This window comes from Lissotriton helveticus, chromosome 6, assembly GCF_964261635.1.
Source record: "Lissotriton helveticus chromosome 6, aLisHel1.1, whole genome shotgun sequence".
Classification (NCBI taxonomy): Eukaryota; Metazoa; Chordata; class Amphibia; order Caudata; family Salamandridae; genus Lissotriton; species Lissotriton helveticus.
This window is the reverse complement of record NC_136067.1, coordinates 1,422,820,235-1,422,841,647: the sequence shown is the minus strand read 5'-3', so window position 1 is coordinate 1,422,841,647 and position 21,413 is coordinate 1,422,820,235.

Genomic DNA, 21,413 nt, shown 5'->3' with positions numbered 1-21,413 from the left:
GAATGGGACGGGGAGACCAGGACTCGGAGTAATGAGTATTACCGGTGAGTAACCGGGCATCTTCGAATCATTTATGGCGCAATAAAAAATGCAACCCCATTTCTATCTTGTAGCGCTTAAAGTAATGCGTGGGCAGTGATAGGGTGCTGTGTCCCATGCAAATTCGGGTTCAAACAGCACTCTCAGATTAATCTTTAGTTCCGACTGAGGCTGACATTAAAATTCAATAGATTTCAATAATGTGAAACATGTTAGGCTCCACAAGGATGCCAGAGAGTACTTAAGTTCATAACCATAAAAGTTTATTAAAGGATTGGCAAAGTTACAAACTAAAATCATCACTATTAGTTGCGATCAATAACCAATACTTGAATGCATTAGTCAATGAATAGTTCAATGCAGTTCAAATTGATAAAACCTAAGGCGAGCTATTATAAAGTTGTCTCAAAAGAAAATGTGAGCAAAACCAGTTCTCCCAATGAGAGAGGACCCTACACTGCTAAGTCATTGGAAAAGAAGCTTCTATAAGCAAGTAGAAACTGATATGTGAATTTAAAGGACAGCAGAAAGGCATCTGAACTCCTGTCTACATTGCATTAGTTTAAAACACACGTCAAACATTTTGCTACTCCTAAACATGATTCAAAGGCGAAGAACAAATCTGGGTGAGGCACAAACTGATAATACAACTTCGTTATTTTTCTCATGCTAAAACTCAATTAGCTCACCCCTAGCCCCCTGCAAACGAACAGTTATCTGAAACATAATGACAAGCATTCGGTTTAGGCAATAAACTGAAGGTACACATTAGTGCACTTCACAAAGAGTGCATAAAAAAAACAATTTCACATGGGAAAAGAAAACAAGTGATACATGCTGGTTTGGTTTTCTCCTGAAAGAAAGGTACACGACATGGACAGAATAGCAACCATGTTAACCATTATAAAATGCGACCTTCATTCACTATGCTCTCATCAGTAGCAGACTTGACTACAGCAACACTCTCAATGCTGGAATCAACAAGAAACTCCTTTGCAAACTCCAGACCAGCCAGAACGCCACAGCTGGACTGATCCTCGACATCCCCGCCCCATCCACAACACCCAACACCCCAGCGAGCTGCACTCGCTCCCAGTCAAAAGAAGAATACATTTTAACATCCTCATCCACATATACAAGGCCCTTCATAACACTGGACCAACATACCTGAACAACCGCCTCTCCTTCCAGCGCCTTGAGACCATCGTGGGTGAGGAGCTGCGCTTTACCAACCCTGATTCATTGATTAACTACGATCATGCTAAATGTGAACATTTGTATGTTCCATGATACTATTGATATTGAAGTAAAACATTTAATTATGAATAAATCTCCATAGCAGTGGTTCACAAAGGGCCTAGCATGTGAACATCGGCAGTGTAAAACTTCCTGTGAGAGGGTCGCATTGGTTTACATGGGAAAACGTGAGGAAGCAGCTCGGGCGTAGATCTAAGACAATAATGCAGACAGTATGTAACATAAATATGTCCATAGTTCTGTCACAATATAAGTTTTCAATTTTGGGTACACGTCAGTACTGATTTACAAGAGTAGTTTGTTACCTCTTTGAACAAAATACTGGCAAATAACTTCATGCGATATCATAAGGCCATTTTCAACAGCCAGCAAAAACTGACATACTTTCAGCCATTGCTTTGGATAACACGTATCCTCAACAACATAACCATTCTGACATTTAGAAAGTCTGTTAAAACATGGTTTTGGCACAGTGTATGTTTCTCTACAGCACTCATGAAATCATTATTTACTTCAAATTTCATGGAATGCTTTGTTCTCCTGCTGTTTAATACATCAACCATCAGGCAGTCTGTTACCCAAATTAGTTAATTACTTTCTACTTACCACAGCTGCATCACTTGCCCCAGGACACTCAGCATGTACCCAAAAGACAAATCATCTCCAGACAGAGGGCCTTGGGTGGTCAAACCGCTATTGCACCTCAGCAACCGCCAGGGATAAGAGATCCCTGGTGGTGGTGCGGCGTTCTTGAGCCTGCAATAGGCTTGGTGGGACCACTACTGTCCAGCCAAGCATGTTACGAGTCTCCTCGCACCCACGGTTTTCATGGCGGTTCCTCCTCCATGAAAACTGTGGCTGAGAGGAAACAAAGGGGACCCTACAAGTCCCCCTGTTGCCTCAGGGCCATGGGGGTGCATGCAGGGGGGACCTGTTGTGCCCCCCCCCTGTGTGCATGCACACCAGTACCTGCACGATGTGTGAATATAACCAAGAACAATCCTAACAAAGAGAAGGGTGATTGCAAAAAGAAGAAACCTGTCGATATATTTCAGTACAAAATTCTATTCTTTTTAATAGATTTTCATGTTAAAAACAAACATAATATACAAATTACATCAAATTAACACACAAAACCAATTTATACAAAATTCATAAAATATTATCATATAATGTTAAAAAAGGGCAAAAAGTGGCAATCAATACTTTCGACGCGCGTTTCGGCGTTCTGAAAAAACGCCTTCCTCAGGAGCCACAAATATATCTGAAATACATAATTAATAAACATAAAAATACAAACACTAACATTTACTAAAAGAATTTATTTCAATTAACAGTAAAACATCGTGTAAGATATAATTAATACGACATATTTACAACAATCTTTTTATGCAACACACCTTCCCTACTTGCTATAGCAAAGTGGTATTTGCTAGACAAGTTACAAAGCTAATAGTTCTATATTTGAGCAGTTGTTTAGTAATCATATCAAAGTAGATAGGGACTCAATAGAGAATAACCATCCCAGGTTAAGAAGATATTTGGGGCGATTGTATCTAAAGGGTAAAGACCCAAGACATCCAGTCATTGAATAATGATGACCCCCATTATAAGTCCTAAAGAGTATCATAGGTAATTATGTAGTACAGGATGGACACTACTTACTTTTAAAATTTCATCACAATGGCTAGAATCCACTTCTAATTCCTTAACAACTGATAGTTCGCTGTTGCAAAGGATATGACACTAAATCACTACGGATGGAAGAGGACATACATTAGATGCATTAGATGCCGTACTTCAGTATAAACCTATAATGCAGCTCAATCACATGATGACAAACATAGCATAGTTTGCTCACCCAAAGGATCGAATTGTTGTTTCTAATTAGTGTTAGATGATTCTAATCGTCGCATGTAGAGACCACACAACCACGCTTGTAGTTCAGAATGTGGTTTCGTTTCATAAGATATCACTTAGTATCTATATGGTAAACAAAATTTAAGCCATAATTACTTGTATATTTGTGAAAACGATGGACGAAATGAAACGTCAAGAGCGAACCACTATCAACATAATGTGTTTACCTAGATACATTCTAAACATAATCTCCTTATGGCGATTATGAAGAAGCTCAATACTCTCATCCTACGTCCTGGTAGACCTTGTGTCGTATGGTTAGATTCTTTGGTTCCCCTGGACAGAAACAATACCCACACTAATTGATATTTTGATCTATAATCTTTAAGGTTATTAACTGATCATCATCTAATCTTTACGATTATCGTTCGTCACTCTATTAAGCAAGGGCGTAACTATATACATACGCTTACCTATAGATAAAAACAGAAATCCGATGACATGTGGAGTTCAATTAAAACCAACACGTTCCCCTTAATCACTTGCCTCACGTCTGGTCTCTTGTATGAAACCGAAGAAGGGCCATGAAAAAAGGAGAAAGAGAAAAAGTAATAATTCTTACAGTATTGCTAAATGCATCTATTTTAATATCGAAACCTCCCAAAAAAACATTCAGGGCTTCTCATTTGAAAATATACATAACTTACATGTAGCTATGATTTGTACTAGACCAGACAGCCAAACCGATTATGATCGTGTCCGTGAGGGTTACAATCTTCGAAATCCGGGCATTAAATAACCGGTCCTTTCCCTCGCTCCGCGTGATTCTAGATTACAAAAACAAACACAACCCACAGTGTTTGTAATTAAGAACACAAAGTTCATCACGGTTCAGGCAACATAAAACGTCAGGCCAAATGGCTTGTGCGATTATCCTTACCGTCAGAGGTTATACATGTCCATGTCGTGCAGGTAATGACTTTGAATTTCCCATTGCAGTGCCTATGAAATAGGCACAGCCGTGTGACAGCCAAAAAACTGCCCACCAGTGTAAAAAAAGTAATAATCTGGTATGTGGTGTACACGGGTTTGGCGGTGCGGAGCTGGGCGGCGGCATGGAATACCCCTCCCACACTGCCAATCTCGTAATCAGGCCCAGATTGATTCCTCTCTGGGCCATGCTTTTGGAGTTGTGAGATACAGTGTTTCACATGCAAGTATAATGAGAATGTAGTGAGGACGAGCCTTACATTCACACAGTGTTAAGTTAGCATGGTTTATTAGAAGCGTAAACGCCATTTTTGCTTTCCTTCTCTGCTTTGCACACAACACGCACTTGCGATATTGTTTAGAGAAGGCTTTTGCTTCAGATGAGAATAACTTGTTATGCTACATTTCTAAACTGTCTCGCTAGTCTGCACATAGAGAGCCGAGACTGTCAAGGTTATCTTGGACACTGTGGGCCCGATGTAGGTCGCCAATTACCGGTCGGTAACGGCCGATTTCGGCCGTTACCAACCGGTATTTGGGATTTGACATGTAGGTAGACTTAATTTACAGAATCGGTATATTTACCGATTCGGTAAATTTACCGATTCTGTAAAATACCGAATCGGTAAATTTACCGAATTGGTAAATACAGATGTAGGTGGCACAGAAAACAGTGCCACAGGCCATTACCGATTCGTTATTTACCATGTAATACTATTACATGGTAAATAACGAATTCCAGTGTACATGCACATCTGTGCATGTACACCTGTGCCATGTGGCACACATACATGCCCTAAGGGCATGTATGTGTGTCACATAGCACACAAGCCAGAAACAGGGGTGCAACAGGGTGTCAAAGTGACACCCTGTCCCCCTTGTAAAATCTGTAATTTTACCGATTCGGTAATTACCGAATGTTAGAAGCGGCTGTCTCTAGTTGGCAGAGGTATACACTTCTGACAAATAGGGACACACCTTTTCTAGTCAGGGCAAGGAGATCCCACACTTAGATAACCCCTGCTCACCCCCTTGGTAGCTTGGCAAAGCAGACAGGCTTATCTCAGAGGCAGTGCGTTAAGCATTTATGACCACATACAGTAATAAAGTGAATACACTACAAATGGACACGACACAGTAGTATTATAAAAATAAGTATTTTTATATAAGGCTTAGCACAAGACCAAATAACGATAAAAAATATACCACAGTCTCAATAAATACTCTTGGAAGGAAAAATAATAGTTCAAGCACGGTTTCTTCTTAGCACAAAAGTCTTTAGTATCAAAAGCAACTCTTCTTCTCTAAAACACAGTTCTTGGCAACAATGTAACCCACACGGGAGTCACACGACGTCGAGGCAAAGTTAATCCAAAGGTTCGGCGTCGACCGCGAGGAGCGCTACGTCGAGCCCGGAGTCGCACAGACCCCAACAACACAGTACCTTGGAAAAGTGAAGCACTCGATGATCAGCGGCGTCGAGATGTCCGGCGTCGCGTCTTCGGCGTCGATCGGGCCTCGGAGTCGGGGCGATCTGCAGCGGCGTCGACCGAAGTCAGGCGGGAGCAGCGCTCACGGGATGAAGCAGGATACGGCGTCGTCGATGTCGATGTTGCAAGAGTGAGCAGCGCTCACGGCGTCGAGAGGGCTCGAAGTCGATGCGATCAGCAGCGGTGCAGACACGGGGTCACTTGGAGCTGGAGCCGAACTCACTACTCACTGGCGTTGCTGCTGGCGTCGATCGGGCCCGGCGGCCGGCGTCGAGGAAGCGGGACACTGGAGCCGTTACTCACGATGTCGAGCTGGATTCGGCGGCGTCCGTCGGCGTCGAGATTGCTGGATTCTTTCAGAGGTGCTGGATTCACAAATCCCAGCAAATAGCACTTTAAGCAGATGAAGTCCTTTAGCCCTGTGACTTCAACAGGAGACTGGCACTCTTCCAGCCCTTGGAGATTTTCTCAGCAAAGAGTGAGAGTACACACAAAGTTCCTCTCTCCTGGTTCCTTGGCAAAAATAAAGAAGCAATGCAGGATTCCCCCAACAAACAGCACTCTGGCAGAAGGGGTAGGCAGTCCTTAGATCAGCAGGCTTCTTGTCCTTGGTTCAGGTTTCCTTGTCAGAAGTGATCTAAATTCTTGGTTCAGGGGTCCTTCTCTTATACCCCTTTTTGGCTTTGATCCCTTTGTCCATGCAGGGGAATTTCCCCCCATCCTGGTTTTGTTGTGGGTGTTGCCAGGCCAGAGCACCTGGCCTATTCACTGGGCAGGGCAGAGTCCTCAGCCGCTCAGCAGGAGCGGAGCCAGCATTGTTACTGGCAGGGGCAGGGCCATCAGCTGCCCGGCAGGAGGCGGGCCAGGAAAGTCCCAGGCAAGCACAGAGTCATCAGTCGCCTGGCAGGGGGGGCGGAGCCAACATTGTATCAGGCAGGGCAGGCTATCAAGAGCTACTCTCCCCTACTCTCAATGCAAATGCCCCACTCATCCCACACTGACTCATTCAGACTCTCTGGAGCCACCCAGCTCCTGTCACACGCACACCAGAACCAGCAGAGACCGGTAGACAGTTAGACAAGAAAATAGCTACTTTCTAAAAGTGCTATTTTCAAACACAGAGTCCAAAAACCATCCATACAAACGGATGCGTTATTAAACCCTGAGTTCAGGGATACCAAACTCGACATTGCACCATGCTCCCCGAGCCCGCTAGGATTATAGCATTAATAATCCTGGCAGCCCATTCTAACTGATGGAGAGCAGGCTACCTTACAATAGTGAAAAACGACTATGGATGTAATTCACTATTAGGACATGCCAACCTTGTCAGGCTTGTCCTACCTTATGCTTACAATGCACCCTGCCCGCGGGCCTATCATAGGGGTGACTAACATGAAGTTAAGGGAAGGTTTAGGGACTGGCAAGTAGGTGTACTTGCGCAGTCTTCGTGACAGTCAGACTGCACGTGGTCTGGCAATGGCAGACCTTCAGACATACTTTTACTAGGCCGCTCTTGTGGGTGGCACAACATGTGCTGCAGGCCCACTAGCAGCATTTGTATTTACAAGCCCTGGCACTCCTGGTGCACTCTACTAGGGACTGATAGTAAACCAAATAAGCCAAACATGGAAGTCAATCAATACAGCAATTTCACATAGGGAGCACTTGCACTGTGGCACTGATCAGCAGTGGCACAGTGCCCAAAGCATATACCAGCAAAAACATCGTAAACAGAGGAGGCAAACAGAAAAAATGGAGGAGAGACTCATGCCAATGATGCCAGGTCTAACACGTGTCCCCTCCAGCTGAAATGTGGGGAGAACTACCCTTACCCTAGGGAGTCCTCATCACTAAGGCGGAAAAATCTGGACAGACCATCAGCATTGGCGTGATCTGTGCCAGGGCGGTGTTCCACCGTGAAGTCCATCCCCTGTAGGGAAATGGACCACCTCAACAGCTTTGGATTCTCACCCCTCATCTGCATCAACCATCTGAGGGGCCTGTGGTCTGTCTGCACCCGGAAGTGAGTCCCAAACAGGTAGGGTCTCAGCTTTTTCAGTGCCCAGACCACAGCAAATGCTTCTCTTTCTATCGCACTCCACCTCTGTTCCCTGGGAAGTAACCTCCTGCTGATGAAGGCTACAGGTAAGTCTCGGCCCTCTTCATTCACCTGAGCTAGAACAGCCCCCACGCCATGCTCTGAAGCGTCCGTCTGAACAACAAATTCTTTAGAAAAGTCGGGTGCCTGGAGTATGGGTGCTGTGCACATTGCAGTTTTCAGGGTGTCAAAGGCCGTCTGACAGGCGTCAGTCCAGTTCACAAGTCGTGGCTGCTTCCTGGAAGTCAGCGAAGTCAAGGGGTGCACAATGTTACCATAATCCTTGACAAACCTCCTGTAGTAACCCGTGAGACCCAGGAAGGCTCTCACCTGAGTCTGGGTTTTGGGCGGTGCCCATGCCAGGATGGTATCAATCTTGGGTTGCAGGGGGGCCACCTTGCCGCTCCCTACTTGGTGCCCCAAGTACACCACTGAACCCTGCCCAATCTGGCACTTACTGGCCTTGATTGTGAGGCCTGCTCTGCGCAGGGCCAACAACACTTCCTGGAGGTGGCACAAGTGTTCTTCCCAGCTGGCGCTGAACACTGCGATGTCGTCCAGGTAGGCGGCACTGAAATCCTCCAGTCCAGCCAAGACCTGGTTGACCAACCTCTGGAAGGTGGCAGGGGCATTCTTCATCCCAAAGGGCATAACCCGGAACTGGTAGTGCCCATCTGGTGTGGAGAATGCTGACCTCTCTTTTGCCCCATCGGTCAAGGCGATCTGCCAGTACCCAGACGTTAGATCAAACGTACTAAGGTACTGGGCAGCCCCTAACCGATCGATGAGCTCATCAGCTCTGGGGATGGGGTGCGCGTCAGTCTTGGTGACTGAATTGAGTCCTCGGTAATCCACACAGAACCGAAGTTCCGGTGAAGCACCAGGCGCTGCAGCCTTTGGAACCAAGACCACGGGGCTGGCCCAAGGACTGCTAGAGGACTCAACCACCCCTAGGGCAAACATCTTGGAGACCTCCTCCTTGATGTATGCTCTGACCTTGTCAGTCACTCTGTAAGCCTTGTGCTTGACAGGAGTGCTGTCCCCGGTGTCTACATCATGGACACACCACTGAGTAACACCAGGAATCAAGGAAAACAGATCAGGGAATTGCCCCAACAAATGGCGACAATCCTGCTGCTGTTCAGGGGTCAGTGTGTCAGAGAGGACAACACCATCCACTGACCCATCTTGCTCTTTTGCATACAGGAGGTCAGGAAGAGGCTCACTCTCCTCCTCCATTCCAGCATCTGTAGCTAGGAGCATGCCCACTTCGGACCTTTCTAAGTGGGGCTTCAAACGGTTGACATGCAGGACCCGCAAGGGGTTCCTGGGAGACTTTAAATCCACCAGGTAGGTGACATCGCTCTTCTTCTCCACAACCTCGAATGGTCCAGTCCACCTGTCCTTGAGCGCACAAGGTTCCACAGGGGACATGACCCAAACTTTCTGTCCAGGCTGAAGCTCTACCAGAGTGGCCCTCTGGTCGTACCACCGCTTCATCTCCTCCTGGCTGGCCTCCAGATTTGCCTGAGCAAGATCCCTGAAGCGCCTAGTCTGGTTCCTAAAGGCCAGCATGTAACTGTATACATCCTGGGGAGGTTTCCTGGGAGATTGCTCCCAGCCTTCTTTGACCAGACTTAAAGGTCCTCTTACCGGGTGACCATACAAAAGCTCAAAGGGGCTGAACCCTAGAGACTTCTGTGGCACCTCACGGTAAGCAAACAACAGGCATGGCAAGAGGACGTCCCATTTACGCCTCATTGGTTCTTCAAGACCCATGATCATGCCTTTAAGGGTACGGTTGAATCTTTCAACCAACCCATTACCTTGAGGGTGGTAAGGAGTGGTGAACTTATAAGTTACCCCACACTCCTTCCACAGAGACTTCATATAGTTGGAAATGAAGTTGGTGCCCCGGTCTGACACCACCTCTCTGGGGAACCCCATTCGGGAGAAAACACCCATCAGCGCCCGTCCCACCACGGGGGCAGTCACTGTTCTGAGAGGGATGGCTTCCGGGTACCGTGTGGCATGGTCCACCAAGACCAGGATGAACCTGTTGCCCAGGGCTGTCTTGGGGTCCAGTGGCCCAACAATGTCAATCCCCACCCGGTCAAAGGGGGTACTGACCACGGGAAAAGGTTGGAGGGGAGCCTTCTGCTTCCGCCCGCTCTTCCCACTTGCCTGGCAAGTCTGACAGGTCTTGCACTGGATGTCTACATCCCTTCGCATCTGAGGCCAATAGAAATGGGTGACAAGCCTGTCATAGGTCTTGTCCTGCCCCAGATGTCCAGCTAAAGGAACGTCATGAGCCAAACCCAGTAGGAAGGCTCTGAAGCGCTGGGGTACCACCAGCACACGGGCTGACCCAGGCTCAGCAGCCTTAGGCTCGCTATACAGGAGGTCGTTCTCCCAGTACACAAAATGTGACCCTGACTGATCACCTGAGGTTTGGGCTGAGGCCTGCTGCCTCATACCCACAAGAGAAGGGCACACTTTCTGTTCTGCACAGAATTCCTCCCTGGAGGGACCACCATCCTGCTGCCAATGGGTCAGCTCGGGCAGGTCTCCCAGTTCGGCAACTTGTTCACCTGTGGGTTCCAGGGCATCCCCCTCGAGGTCTGCCTCCTCCTGGACCACGGGAACTACGGGGGACGGTTTCCCGCGCCCCCTGCCTCTTCTCTTCACAGCTGGGTCCTGGGCCATACTTTCAGGCTCCAGAACCCCATCAACACCCTTACTTGCTGTCATGGATCGAGTGGTTGCACACACCCACTCTGGCACACCCAACATTTTCAAATGTGTCTCCCTCTCCACCTTAGCCCAAGGGGAGTCTTCTAAATCGTTGCCCAGGAGACAATCAACAGGCATGGCGGGCCTCACAGCAACCTGAAGAGTACCTGAAACTCCCCCCCATTCAAAGGAAACTTGAGCTACCTCACACTCTTTCTGGGAGTTGTCAGCAGCTATCACAGGGTAGAATGCGTGGGGAACAACCTGCTCTCTGGACACCAAGTGACACTTGACAGCTGTCACACTCGCTCCGGTGTCTCTGAGAGCTTCCACTCTATGGCCATTAATGGTCACCCACTGCCTATATTTCTTAGTGTTACTAGGCAGAGGGGGTGGCGGGACCAATTCCATGTCTCCTAGGGAGACCAGGGACATCTCTGCGGGACCCTCCCCACCATGGGCAACCATCTCCTCCCCTCCCAGAGCTACACTCGCCAACTGACGGGGAGCTGCACGGGGTGGTGCAGTAGAGTTCTTCAAGGGACACTGAGGGTCATAAAAACGGTGTCCCACCTGCTTACAAGCGAAGCAAGTCATGGGGCCCCTACGACCAGGTTTACCTGTCGGGGCCTCTGACTTCTTATCTGGGGGAGGCTGGGAACCCTTCCCTTGGTTCCCTTGGGGATTACTTTGGGGCCCTTTCTGGAACTCCTTCTGTTTACCCTTGTCCCCCCCACTCTTCTGCTGGGGACCCTGCCCACCTTTGGCTGAGTCTCCCACTGGACCCTTGTGGACCCTGGTACTGACCCAGCGGTCCGCCTCCTCAGCAAGTTTTCTAGGGTTAGATATCTTGCTATCAATAAGGTGCTGGCGCAGCTCTGGAAAACAGTTATTAGACAAGTGCTCCCAAGCAAACAAATCATAAAGAGCATCATAACTTTCCACTTTGCTGCCCTTTACCCAACCATCCATGGCTCTGCAAAAATATGACACATACTCCACCCACGTGGTACCAGGCAACTTCTTACATTCTCTAAAGGCCTGTCTGTACTTTTCTGGGGTTAGGCCATACCTCAACATTAAAGCATCCTTCATATGAGCATAAGACATCCTATCCTCAACAGGCATGTCTAACAGGGTATCTCTCCCCTCATTCACAAAGCGACCCCACAACCCCGCTCCCCAATCCTTCTCAGGGACCCGGTGGGCCAACAATGCTAACTCATATGCTTTAAACCATTGACCAATATCCTCATTCTTCTGAAAATCTTTGATCACATCTTTGGGAAAATAAAACCTACTTTCTGCAGGCACAGATGGGATGCTGCCACCAGAGGGATTCAATTCTAACTCTTTAGCTTTGAGCTCCAACTCCCTCAACTTGGTATCACGCTCAAAAGCTAACTTCTCCCTTTCAAACTCTAACCTTTTGATCTCCAAATCAGCTTCTCTCCTGCCTCTTGCATTCTCTATCTCCAACTGCCCATTTATCTTAAGTTTTGCCATTTCCATGTTGTAGGCTCGCTCCTTCGCCCTTTCTTCTCTTTCTTCAGGGGAAAGACCTTTGGAGGAAACACTGCTGCCAGGAGGGGATACAGGCCCAGTCACGGGCACTTCCTCCTCCCCTTCCCCTGTCGGTACCACCACCGGATCAGAGGGATTTCTGGCCTCTAACCAGGCTTCCAATGCTTTGAAATATTCTGCTTTCTTGGAGAGGCCTGGAGTAGGGACTTTCAATTGTTTGCAAAAGTGTTTCAGCTCCTTTAAGGAATAATCATTTATCTTACTCCTATCAAATTCCTCCACAACAGCAACAACAGGGGCAGTGACTCCGGCGTCACTCATGGTCAAAACTGGCAGTTTCAAAAATCAAGCTTCAGGAAATTGGAGAACAAAAATAGAATATCCAACCAAAACAGATTGTGGCTGCGCTATGGTCTGCTTTCACTATGTAGCGCACACTAATCACTGCACATGGGTCATAAATGCAAAGTTCAAATCCCACCGCTGACCCACCAATGTTAGAAGCGGCTGTCTCTAGTTGGCAGAGGTATACACTTCTGACAAATAGGGACACACCTTTTCTAGTCAGGGCAAGGAGATCCCACACTTAGATAACCCCTGCTCACCCCCTTGGTAGCTTGGCAAAGCAGACAGGCTTATCTCAGAGGCAGTGCGTTAAGCATTTATGACCACATACAGTAATAAAGTGAATACACTACAAATGGACACGACACAGTAGTATTATAAAAATAAGTATTTTTATATAAGGCTTAGCACAAGACCAAATAACGATAAAAAATATACCACAGTCTCAATAAATACTCTTGGAAGGAAAAATAATAGTTCAAGCACGGTTTCTTCTTAGCACAAAAGTCTTTAGTATCAAAAGCAACTCTTCTTCTCTAAAACACAGTTCTTGGCAACAATGTAACCCACACGGGAGTCACACGACGTCGAGGCAAAGTTAATCCAAAGGTTCGGCGTCGACCGCGAGGAGCGCTACGTCGAGCCCGGAGTCGCACAGACCCCAACAACACAGTACCTTGGAAAAGTGAAGCACTCGATGATCAGCGGCGTCGAGATGTCCGGCGTCGCGTCTTCGGCGTCGATCGGGCCTCGGAGTCGGGGCGATCTGCAGCGGCGTCGACCGAAGTCAGGCGGGAGCAGCGCTCACGGGATGAAGCAGGATACGGCGTCGTCGATGTCGATGTTGCAAGAGTGAGCAGCGCTCACGGCGTCGAGAGGGCTCGAAGTCGATGCGATCAGCAGCGGTGCAGACACGGGGTCACTTGGAGCTGGAGCCGAACTCACTACTCACTGGCGTTGCTGCTGGCGTCGATCGGGCCCGGCGGCCGGCGTCGAGGAAGCGGGACACTGGAGCCGTTACTCACGATGTCGAGCTGGATTCGGCGGCGTCCGTCGGCGTCGAGATTGCTGGATTCTTTCAGAGGTGCTGGATTCACAAATCCCAGCAAATAGCACTTTAAGCAGATGAAGTCCTTTAGCCCTGTGACTTCAACAGGAGACTGGCACTCTTCCAGCCCTTGGAGATTTTCTCAGCAAAGAGTGAGAGTACACACAAAGTTCCTCTCTCCTGGTTCCTTGGCAAAAATAAAGAAGCAATGCAGGATTCCCCCAACAAACAGCACTCTGGCAGAAGGGGTAGGCAGTCCTTAGATCAGCAGGCTTCTTGTCCTTGGTTCAGGTTTCCTTGTCAGAAGTGATCTAAATTCTTGGTTCAGGGGTCCTTCTCTTATACCCCTTTTTGGCTTTGATCCCTTTGTCCATGCAGGGGAATTTCCCCCCATCCTGGTTTTGTTGTGGGTGTTGCCAGGCCAGAGCACCTGGCCTATTCACTGGGCAGGGCAGAGTCCTCAGCCGCTCAGCAGGAGCGGAGCCAGCATTGTTACTGGCAGGGGCAGGGCCATCAGCTGCCCGGCAGGAGGCGGGCCAGGAAAGTCCCAGGCAAGCACAGAGTCATCAGTCGCCTGGCAGGGGGGGCGGAGCCAACATTGTATCAGGCAGGGCAGGCTATCAAGAGCTACTCTCCCCTACTCTCAATGCAAATGCCCCACTCATCCCACACTGACTCATTCAGACTCTCTGGAGCCACCCAGCTCCTGTCACACGCACACCAGAACCAGCAGAGACCGGTAGACAGTTAGACAAGAAAATAGCTACTTTCTAAAAGTGCTATTTTCAAACACAGAGTCCAAAAACCATCCATACAAACGGATGCGTTATTAAACCCTGAGTTCAGGGATACCAAACTCGACATTGCACCATGCTCCCCGAGCCCGCTAGGATTATAGCATTAATAATCCTGGCAGCCCATTCTAACTGATGGAGAGCAGGCTACCTTACAATAGTGAAAAACGACTATGGATGTAATTCACTATTAGGACATGCCAACCTTGTCAGGCTTGTCCTACCTTATGCTTACAATGCACCCTGCCCGCGGGCCTATCATAGGGGTGACTAACATGAAGTTAAGGGAAGGTTTAGGGACTGGCAAGTAGGTGTACTTGCGCAGTCTTCGTGACAGTCAGACTGCACGTGGTCTGGCAATGGCAGACCTTCAGACATACTTTTACTAGGCCGCTCTTGTGGGTGGCACAACATGTGCTGCAGGCCCACTAGCAGCATTTGTATTTACAAGCCCTGGCACTCCTGGTGCACTCTACTAGGGACTGATAGTAAACCAAATAAGCCAAACATGGAAGTCAATCAATACAGCAATTTCACATAGGGAGCACTTGCACTGTGGCACTGATCAGCAGTGGCACAGTGCCCAAAGCATATACCAGCAAAAACATCGTAAACAGAGGAGGCAAACAGAAAAAATGGAGGAGAGACTCATGCCAATGATGCCAGGTCTAACACGTGTCCCCTCCAGCTGAAATGTGGGGAGAACTACCCTTACCCTAGGGAGTCCTCATCACTAAGGCGGAAAAATCTGGACAGACCATCAGCATTGGCGTGATCTGTGCCAGGGCGGTGTTCCACCGTGAAGTCCATCCCCTGTAGGGAAATGGACCACCTCAACAGCTTTGGATTCTCACCCCTCATCTGCATCAACCATCTGAGGGGCCTGTGGTCTGTCTGCACCCGGAAGTGAGTCCCAAACAGGTAGGGTCTCAGCTTTTTCAGTGCCCAGACCACAGCAAATGCTTCTCTTTCTATCGCACTCCACCTCTGTTCCCTGGGAAGTAACCTCCTGCTGATGAAGGCTACAGGTAAGTCTCGGCCCTCTTCATTCACCTGAGCTAGAACAGCCCCCACGCCATGCTCTGAAGCGTCCGTCTGAACAACAAATTCTTTAGAAAAGTCGGGTGCCTGGAGTATGGGTGCTGTGCACATTGCAGTTTTCAGGGTGTCAAAGGCCGTCTGACAGGCGTCAGTCCAGTTCACAAGTCGTGGCTGCTTCCTGGAAGTCAGCGAAGTCAAGGGGTGCACAATGTTACCATAATCCTTGACAAACCTCCTGTAGTAACCCGTGAGACCCAGGAAGGCTCTCACCTGAGTCTGGGTTTTGGGCGGTGCCCATGCCAGGATGGTATCAATCTTGGGTTGCAGGGGGGCCACCTTGCCGCTCCCTACTTGGTGCCCCAAGTACACCACTGAACCCTGCCCAATCTGGCACTTACTGGCCTTGATTGTGAGGCCTGCTCTGCGCAGGGCCAACAACACTTCCTGGAGGTGGCACAAGTGTTCTTCCCAGCTGGCGCTGAACACTGCGATGTCGTCCAGGTAGGCGGCACTGAAATCCTCCAGTCCAGCCAAGACCTGGTTGACCAACCTCTGGAAGGTGGCAGGGGCATTCTTCATCCCAAAGGGCATAACCCGGAACTGGTAGTGCCCATCTGGTGTGGAGAATGCTGACCTCTCTTTTGCCCCATCGGTCAAGGCGATCTGCCAGTACCCAGACGTTAGATCAAACGTACTAAGGTACTGGGCAGCCCCTAACCGATCGATGAGCTCATCAGCTCTGGGGATGGGGTGCGCGTCAGTCTTGGTGACTGAATTGAGTCCTCGGTAATCCACACAGAACCGAAGTTCCGGTGAAGCACCAGGCGCTGCAGCCTTTGGAACCAAGACCACGGGGCTGGCCCAAGGACTGCTAGAGGACTCAACCACCCCTAGGGCAAACATCTTGGAGACCTCCTCCTTGATGTATGCTCTGACCTTGTCAGTCACTCTGTAAGCCTTGTGCTTGACAGGAGTGCTGTCCCCGGTGTCTACATCATGGACACACCACTGAGTAACACCAGGAATCAAGGAAAACAGATCAGGGAATTGCCCCAACAAATGGCGACAATCCTGCTGCTGTTCAGGGGTCAGTGTGTCAGAGAGGACAACACCATCCACTGACCCATCTTGCTCTTTTGCATACAGGAGGTCAGGAAGAGGCTCACTCTCCTCCTCCATTCCAGCATCTGTAGCTAGGAGCATGCCCACTTCGGACCTTTCTAAGTGGGGCTTCAAACGGTTGACATGCAGGACCCGCAAGGGGTTCCTGGGAGACTTTAAATCCACCAGGTAGGTGACATCGCTCTTCTTCTCCACAACCTCGAATGGTCCAGTCCACCTGTCCTTGAGCGCACAAGGTTCCACAGGGGACATGACCCAAACTTTCTGTCCAGGCTGAAGCTCTACCAGAGTGGCCCTCTGGTCGTACCACCGCTTCATCTCCTCCTGGCTGGCCTCCAGATTTGCCTGAGCAAGATCCCTGAAGCGCCTAGTCTGGTTCCTAAAGGCCAGCATGTAACTGTATACATCCTGGGGAGGTTTCCTGGGAGATTGCTCCCAGCCTTCTTTGACCAGACTTAAAGGTCCTCTTACCGGGTGACCATACAAAAGCTCAAAGGGGCTGAACCCTAGAGACTTCTGTGGCACCTCACGGTAAGCAAACAACAGGCATGGCAAGAGGACGTCCCATTTACGCCTCATTGGTTCTTCAAGACCCATGATCATGCCTTTAAGGGTACGGTTGAATCTTTCAACCAACCCATTACCTTGAGGGTGGTAAGGAGTGGTGAACTTATAAGTTACCCCACACTCCTTCCACAGAGACTTCATATAGTTGGAAATGAAGTTGGTGCCCCGGTCTGACACCACCTCTCTGGGGAACCCCATTCGGGAGAAAACACCCATCAGCGCCCGTCCCACCACGGGGGCAGTCACTGTTCTGAGAGGGATGGCTTCCGGGTACCGTGTGGCATGGTCCACCAAGACCAGGATGAACCTGTTGCCCAGGGCTGTCTTGGGGTCCAGTGGCCCAACAATGTCAATCCCCACCCGGTCAAAGGGGGTACTGACCACGGGAAAAGGTTGGAGGGGAGCCTTCTGCTTCCGCCCGCTCTTCCCACTTGCCTGGCAAGTCTGACAGGTCTTGCACTGGATGTCTACATCCCTTCGCATCTGAGGCCAATAGAAATGGGTGACAAGCCTGTCATAGGTCTTGTCCTGCCCCAGATGTCCAGCTAAAGGAACGTCATGAGCCAAACCCAGTAGGAAGGCTCTGAAGCGCTGGGGTACCACCAGCACACGGGCTGACCCAGGCTCAGCAGCCTTAGGCTCGCTATACAGGAGGTCGTTCTCCCAGTACACAAAATGTGACCCTGACTGATCACCTGAGGTTTGGGCTGAGGCCTGCTGCCTCATACCCACAAGAGAAGGGCACACTTTCTGTTCTGCACAGAATTCCTCCCTGGAGGGACCACCATCCTGCTGCCAATGGGTCAGCTCGGGCAGGTCTCCCAGTTCGGCAACTTGTTCACCTGTGGGTTCCAGGGCATCCCCCTCGAGGTCTGCCTCCTCCTGGACCACGGGAACTACGGGGGACGGTTTCCCGCGCCCCCTGCCTCTTCTCTTCACAGCTGGGTCCTGGGCCATACTTTCAGGCTCCAGAACCCCATCAACACCCTTACTTGCTGTCATGGATCGAGTGGTTGCACACACCCACTCTGGCACACCCAACATTTTCAAATGTGTCTCCCTCTCCACCTTAGCCCAAGGGGAGTCTTCTAAATCGTTGCCCAGGAGACAATCAACAGGCATGGCGGGCCTCACAGCAACCTGAAGAGTACCTGAAACTCCCCCCCATTCAAAGGAAACTTGAGCTACCTCACACTCTTTCTGGGAGTTGTCAGCAGCTATCACAGGGTAGAATGCGTGGGGAACAACCTGCTCTCTGGACACCAAGTGACACTTGACAGCTGTCACACTCGCTCCGGTGTCTCTGAGAGCTTCCACTCTATGGCCATTAATGGTCACCCACTGCCTATATTTCTTAGTGTTACTAGGCAGAGGGGGTGGCGGGACCAATTCCATGTCTCCTAGGGAGACCAGGGACATCTCTGCGGGACCCTCCCCACCATGGGCAACCATCTCCTCCCCTCCCAGAGCTACACTCGCCAACTGACGGGGAGCTGCACGGGGTGGTGCAGTAGAGTTCTTCAAGGGACACTGAGGGTCATAAAAACGGTGTCCCACCTGCTTACAAGCGAAGCAAGTCATGGGGCCCCTACGACCAGGTTTACCTGTCGGGGCCTCTGACTTCTTATCTGGGGGAGGCTGGGAACCCTTCCCTTGGTTCCCTTGGGGATTACTTTGGGGCCCTTTCTGGAACTCCTTCTGTTTACCCTTGTCCCCCCCACTCTTCTGCTGGGGACCCTGCCCACCTTTGGCTGAGTCTCCCACTGGACCCTTGTGGACCCTGGTACTGACCCAGCGGTCCGCCTCCTCAGCAAGTTTTCTAGGGTTAGATATCTTGCTATCAATAAGGTGCTGGCGCAGCTCTGGAAAACAGTTATTAGACAAGTGCTCCCAAGCAAACAAATCATAAAGAGCATCATAACTTTCCACTTTGCTGCCCTTTACCCAACCATCCATGGCTCTGCAAAAATATGACACATACTCCACCCACGTGGTACCAGGCAACTTCTTACATTCTCTAAAGGCCTGTCTGTACTTTTCTGGGGTTAGGCCATACCTCAACATTAAAGCATCCTTCATATGAGCATAAGACATCCTATCCTCAACAGGCATGTCTAACAGGGTATCTCTCCCCTCATTCACAAAGCGACCCCACAACCCCGCTCCCCAATCCTTCTCAGGGACCCGGTGGGCCAACAATGCTAACTCATATGCTTTAAACCATTGACCAATATCCTCATTCTTCTGAAAATCTTTGATCACATCTTTGGGAAAATAAAACCTACTTTCTGCAGGCACAGATGGGATGCTGCCACCAGAGGGATTCAATTCTAACTCTTTAGCTTTGAGCTCCAACTCCCTCAACTTGGTATCACGCTCAAAAGCTAACTTCTCCCTTTCAAACTCTAACCTTTTGATCTCCAAATCAGCTTCTCTCCTGCCTCTTGCATTCTCTATCTCCAACTGCCCATTTATCTTAAGTTTTGCCATTTCCATGTTGTAGGCTCGCTCCTTCGCCCTTTCTTCTCTTTCTTCAGGGGAAAGACCTTTGGAGGAAACACTGCTGCCAGGAGGGGATACAGGCCCAGTCACGGGCACTTCCTCCTCCCCTTCCCCTGTCGGTACCACCACCGGATCAGAGGGATTTCTGGCCTCTAACCAGGCTTCCAATGCTTTGAAATATTCTGCTTTCTTGGAGAGGCCTGGAGTAGGGACTTTCAATTGTTTGCAAAAGTGTTTCAGCTCCTTCAAGGAATAATCATTTATCTTACTCCTATCAAATTCCTCCACAACAGCAACAACAGGGGCAGTGACTCCGGCGTCACTCATGGTCAAAACTGGCAGTTTCAAAAATCAAGCTTCAGGAAATTGGAGAACAAAAATAGAATATCCAACCAAAACAGATTGTGGCTGCGCTATGGTCTGCTTTCACTATGTAGCGCACACTAATCACTGCACATGGGTCATAAATGCAAAGTTCAAATCCCACCGCTGACCCACCAATGTTAGAAGCGGCTGTCTCTAGTTGGCAGAGGTATACACTTCTGACAAATAGGGACACACCTTTTCTAGTCAGGGCAAGGAGATCCCACACTTAGATAACCCCTGCTCACCCCCTTGGTAGCTTGGCAAAGCAGACAGGCTTATCTCAGAGGCAGTGCGTTAAGCATTTATGACCACATACAGTAATAAAGTGAATACACTACAAATGGACACGACACAGTAGTATTATAAAAATAAGTATTTTTATATAAGGCTTAGCACAAGACCAAATAACGATAAAAAATATACCACAGTCTCAATAAATACTCTTGGAAGGAAAAATAATAGTTCAAGCACGGTTTCTTCTTAGCACAAAAGTCTTTAGTATCAAAAGCAACTCTTCTTCTCTAAAACACAGTTCTTGGCAACAATGTAACCCACACGGGAGTCACACGACGTCGAGGCAAAGTTAATCCAAAGGTTCGGCGTCGACCGCGAGGAGCGCTACGTCGAGCCCGGAGTCGCACAGACCCCAACAACACAGTACCTTGGAAAAGTGAAGCACTCGATGATCAGCGGCGTCGAGATGTCCGGCGTCGCGTCTTCGGCGTCGATCGGGCCTCGGAGTCGGGGCGATCTGCAGCGGCGTCGACCGAAGTCAGGCGGGAGCAGCGCTCACGGGATGAAGCAGGATACGGCGTCGTCGATGTCGATGTTGCAAGAGTGAGCAGCGCTCACGGCGTCGAGAGGGCTCGAAGTCGATGCGATCAGCAGCGGTGCAGACACGGGGTCACTTGGAGCTGGAGCCGAACTCACTACTCACTGGCGTTGCTGCTGGCGTCGATCGGGCCCGGCGGCCGGCGTCGAGGAAGCGGGACACTGGAGCCGTTACTCACGATGTCGAGCTGGATTCGGCGGCGTCCGTCGGCGTCGAGATTGCTGGATTCTTTCAGAGGTGCTGGATTCACAAATCCCAGCAAATAGCACTTTAAGCAGATGAAGTCCTTTAGCCCTGTGACTTCAACAGGAGACTGGCACTCTTCCAGCCCTTGGAGATTTTCTCAGCAAAGAGTGAGAGTACACACAAAGTTCCTCTCTCCTGGTTCCTTGGCAAAAATAAAGAAGCAATGCAGGATTCCCCCAACAAACAGCACTCTGGCAGAAGGGGTAGGCAGTCCTTAGATCAGCAGGCTTCTTGTCCTTGGTTCAGGTTTCCTTGTCAGAAGTGATCTAAATTCTTGGTTCAGGGGTCCTTCTCTTATACCCCTTTTTGGCTTTGATCCCTTTGTCCATGCAGGGGAATTTCCCCCCATCCTGGTTTTGTTGTGGGTGTTGCCAGGCCAGAGCACCTGGCCTATTCACTGGGCAGGGCAGAGTCCTCAGCCGCTCAGCAGGAGCGGAGCCAGCATTGTTACTGGCAGGGGCAGGGCCATCAGCTGCCCGGCAGGAGGCGGGCCAGGAAAGTCCCAGGCAAGCACAGAGTCATCAGTCGCCTGGCAGGGGGGGCGGAGCCAACATTG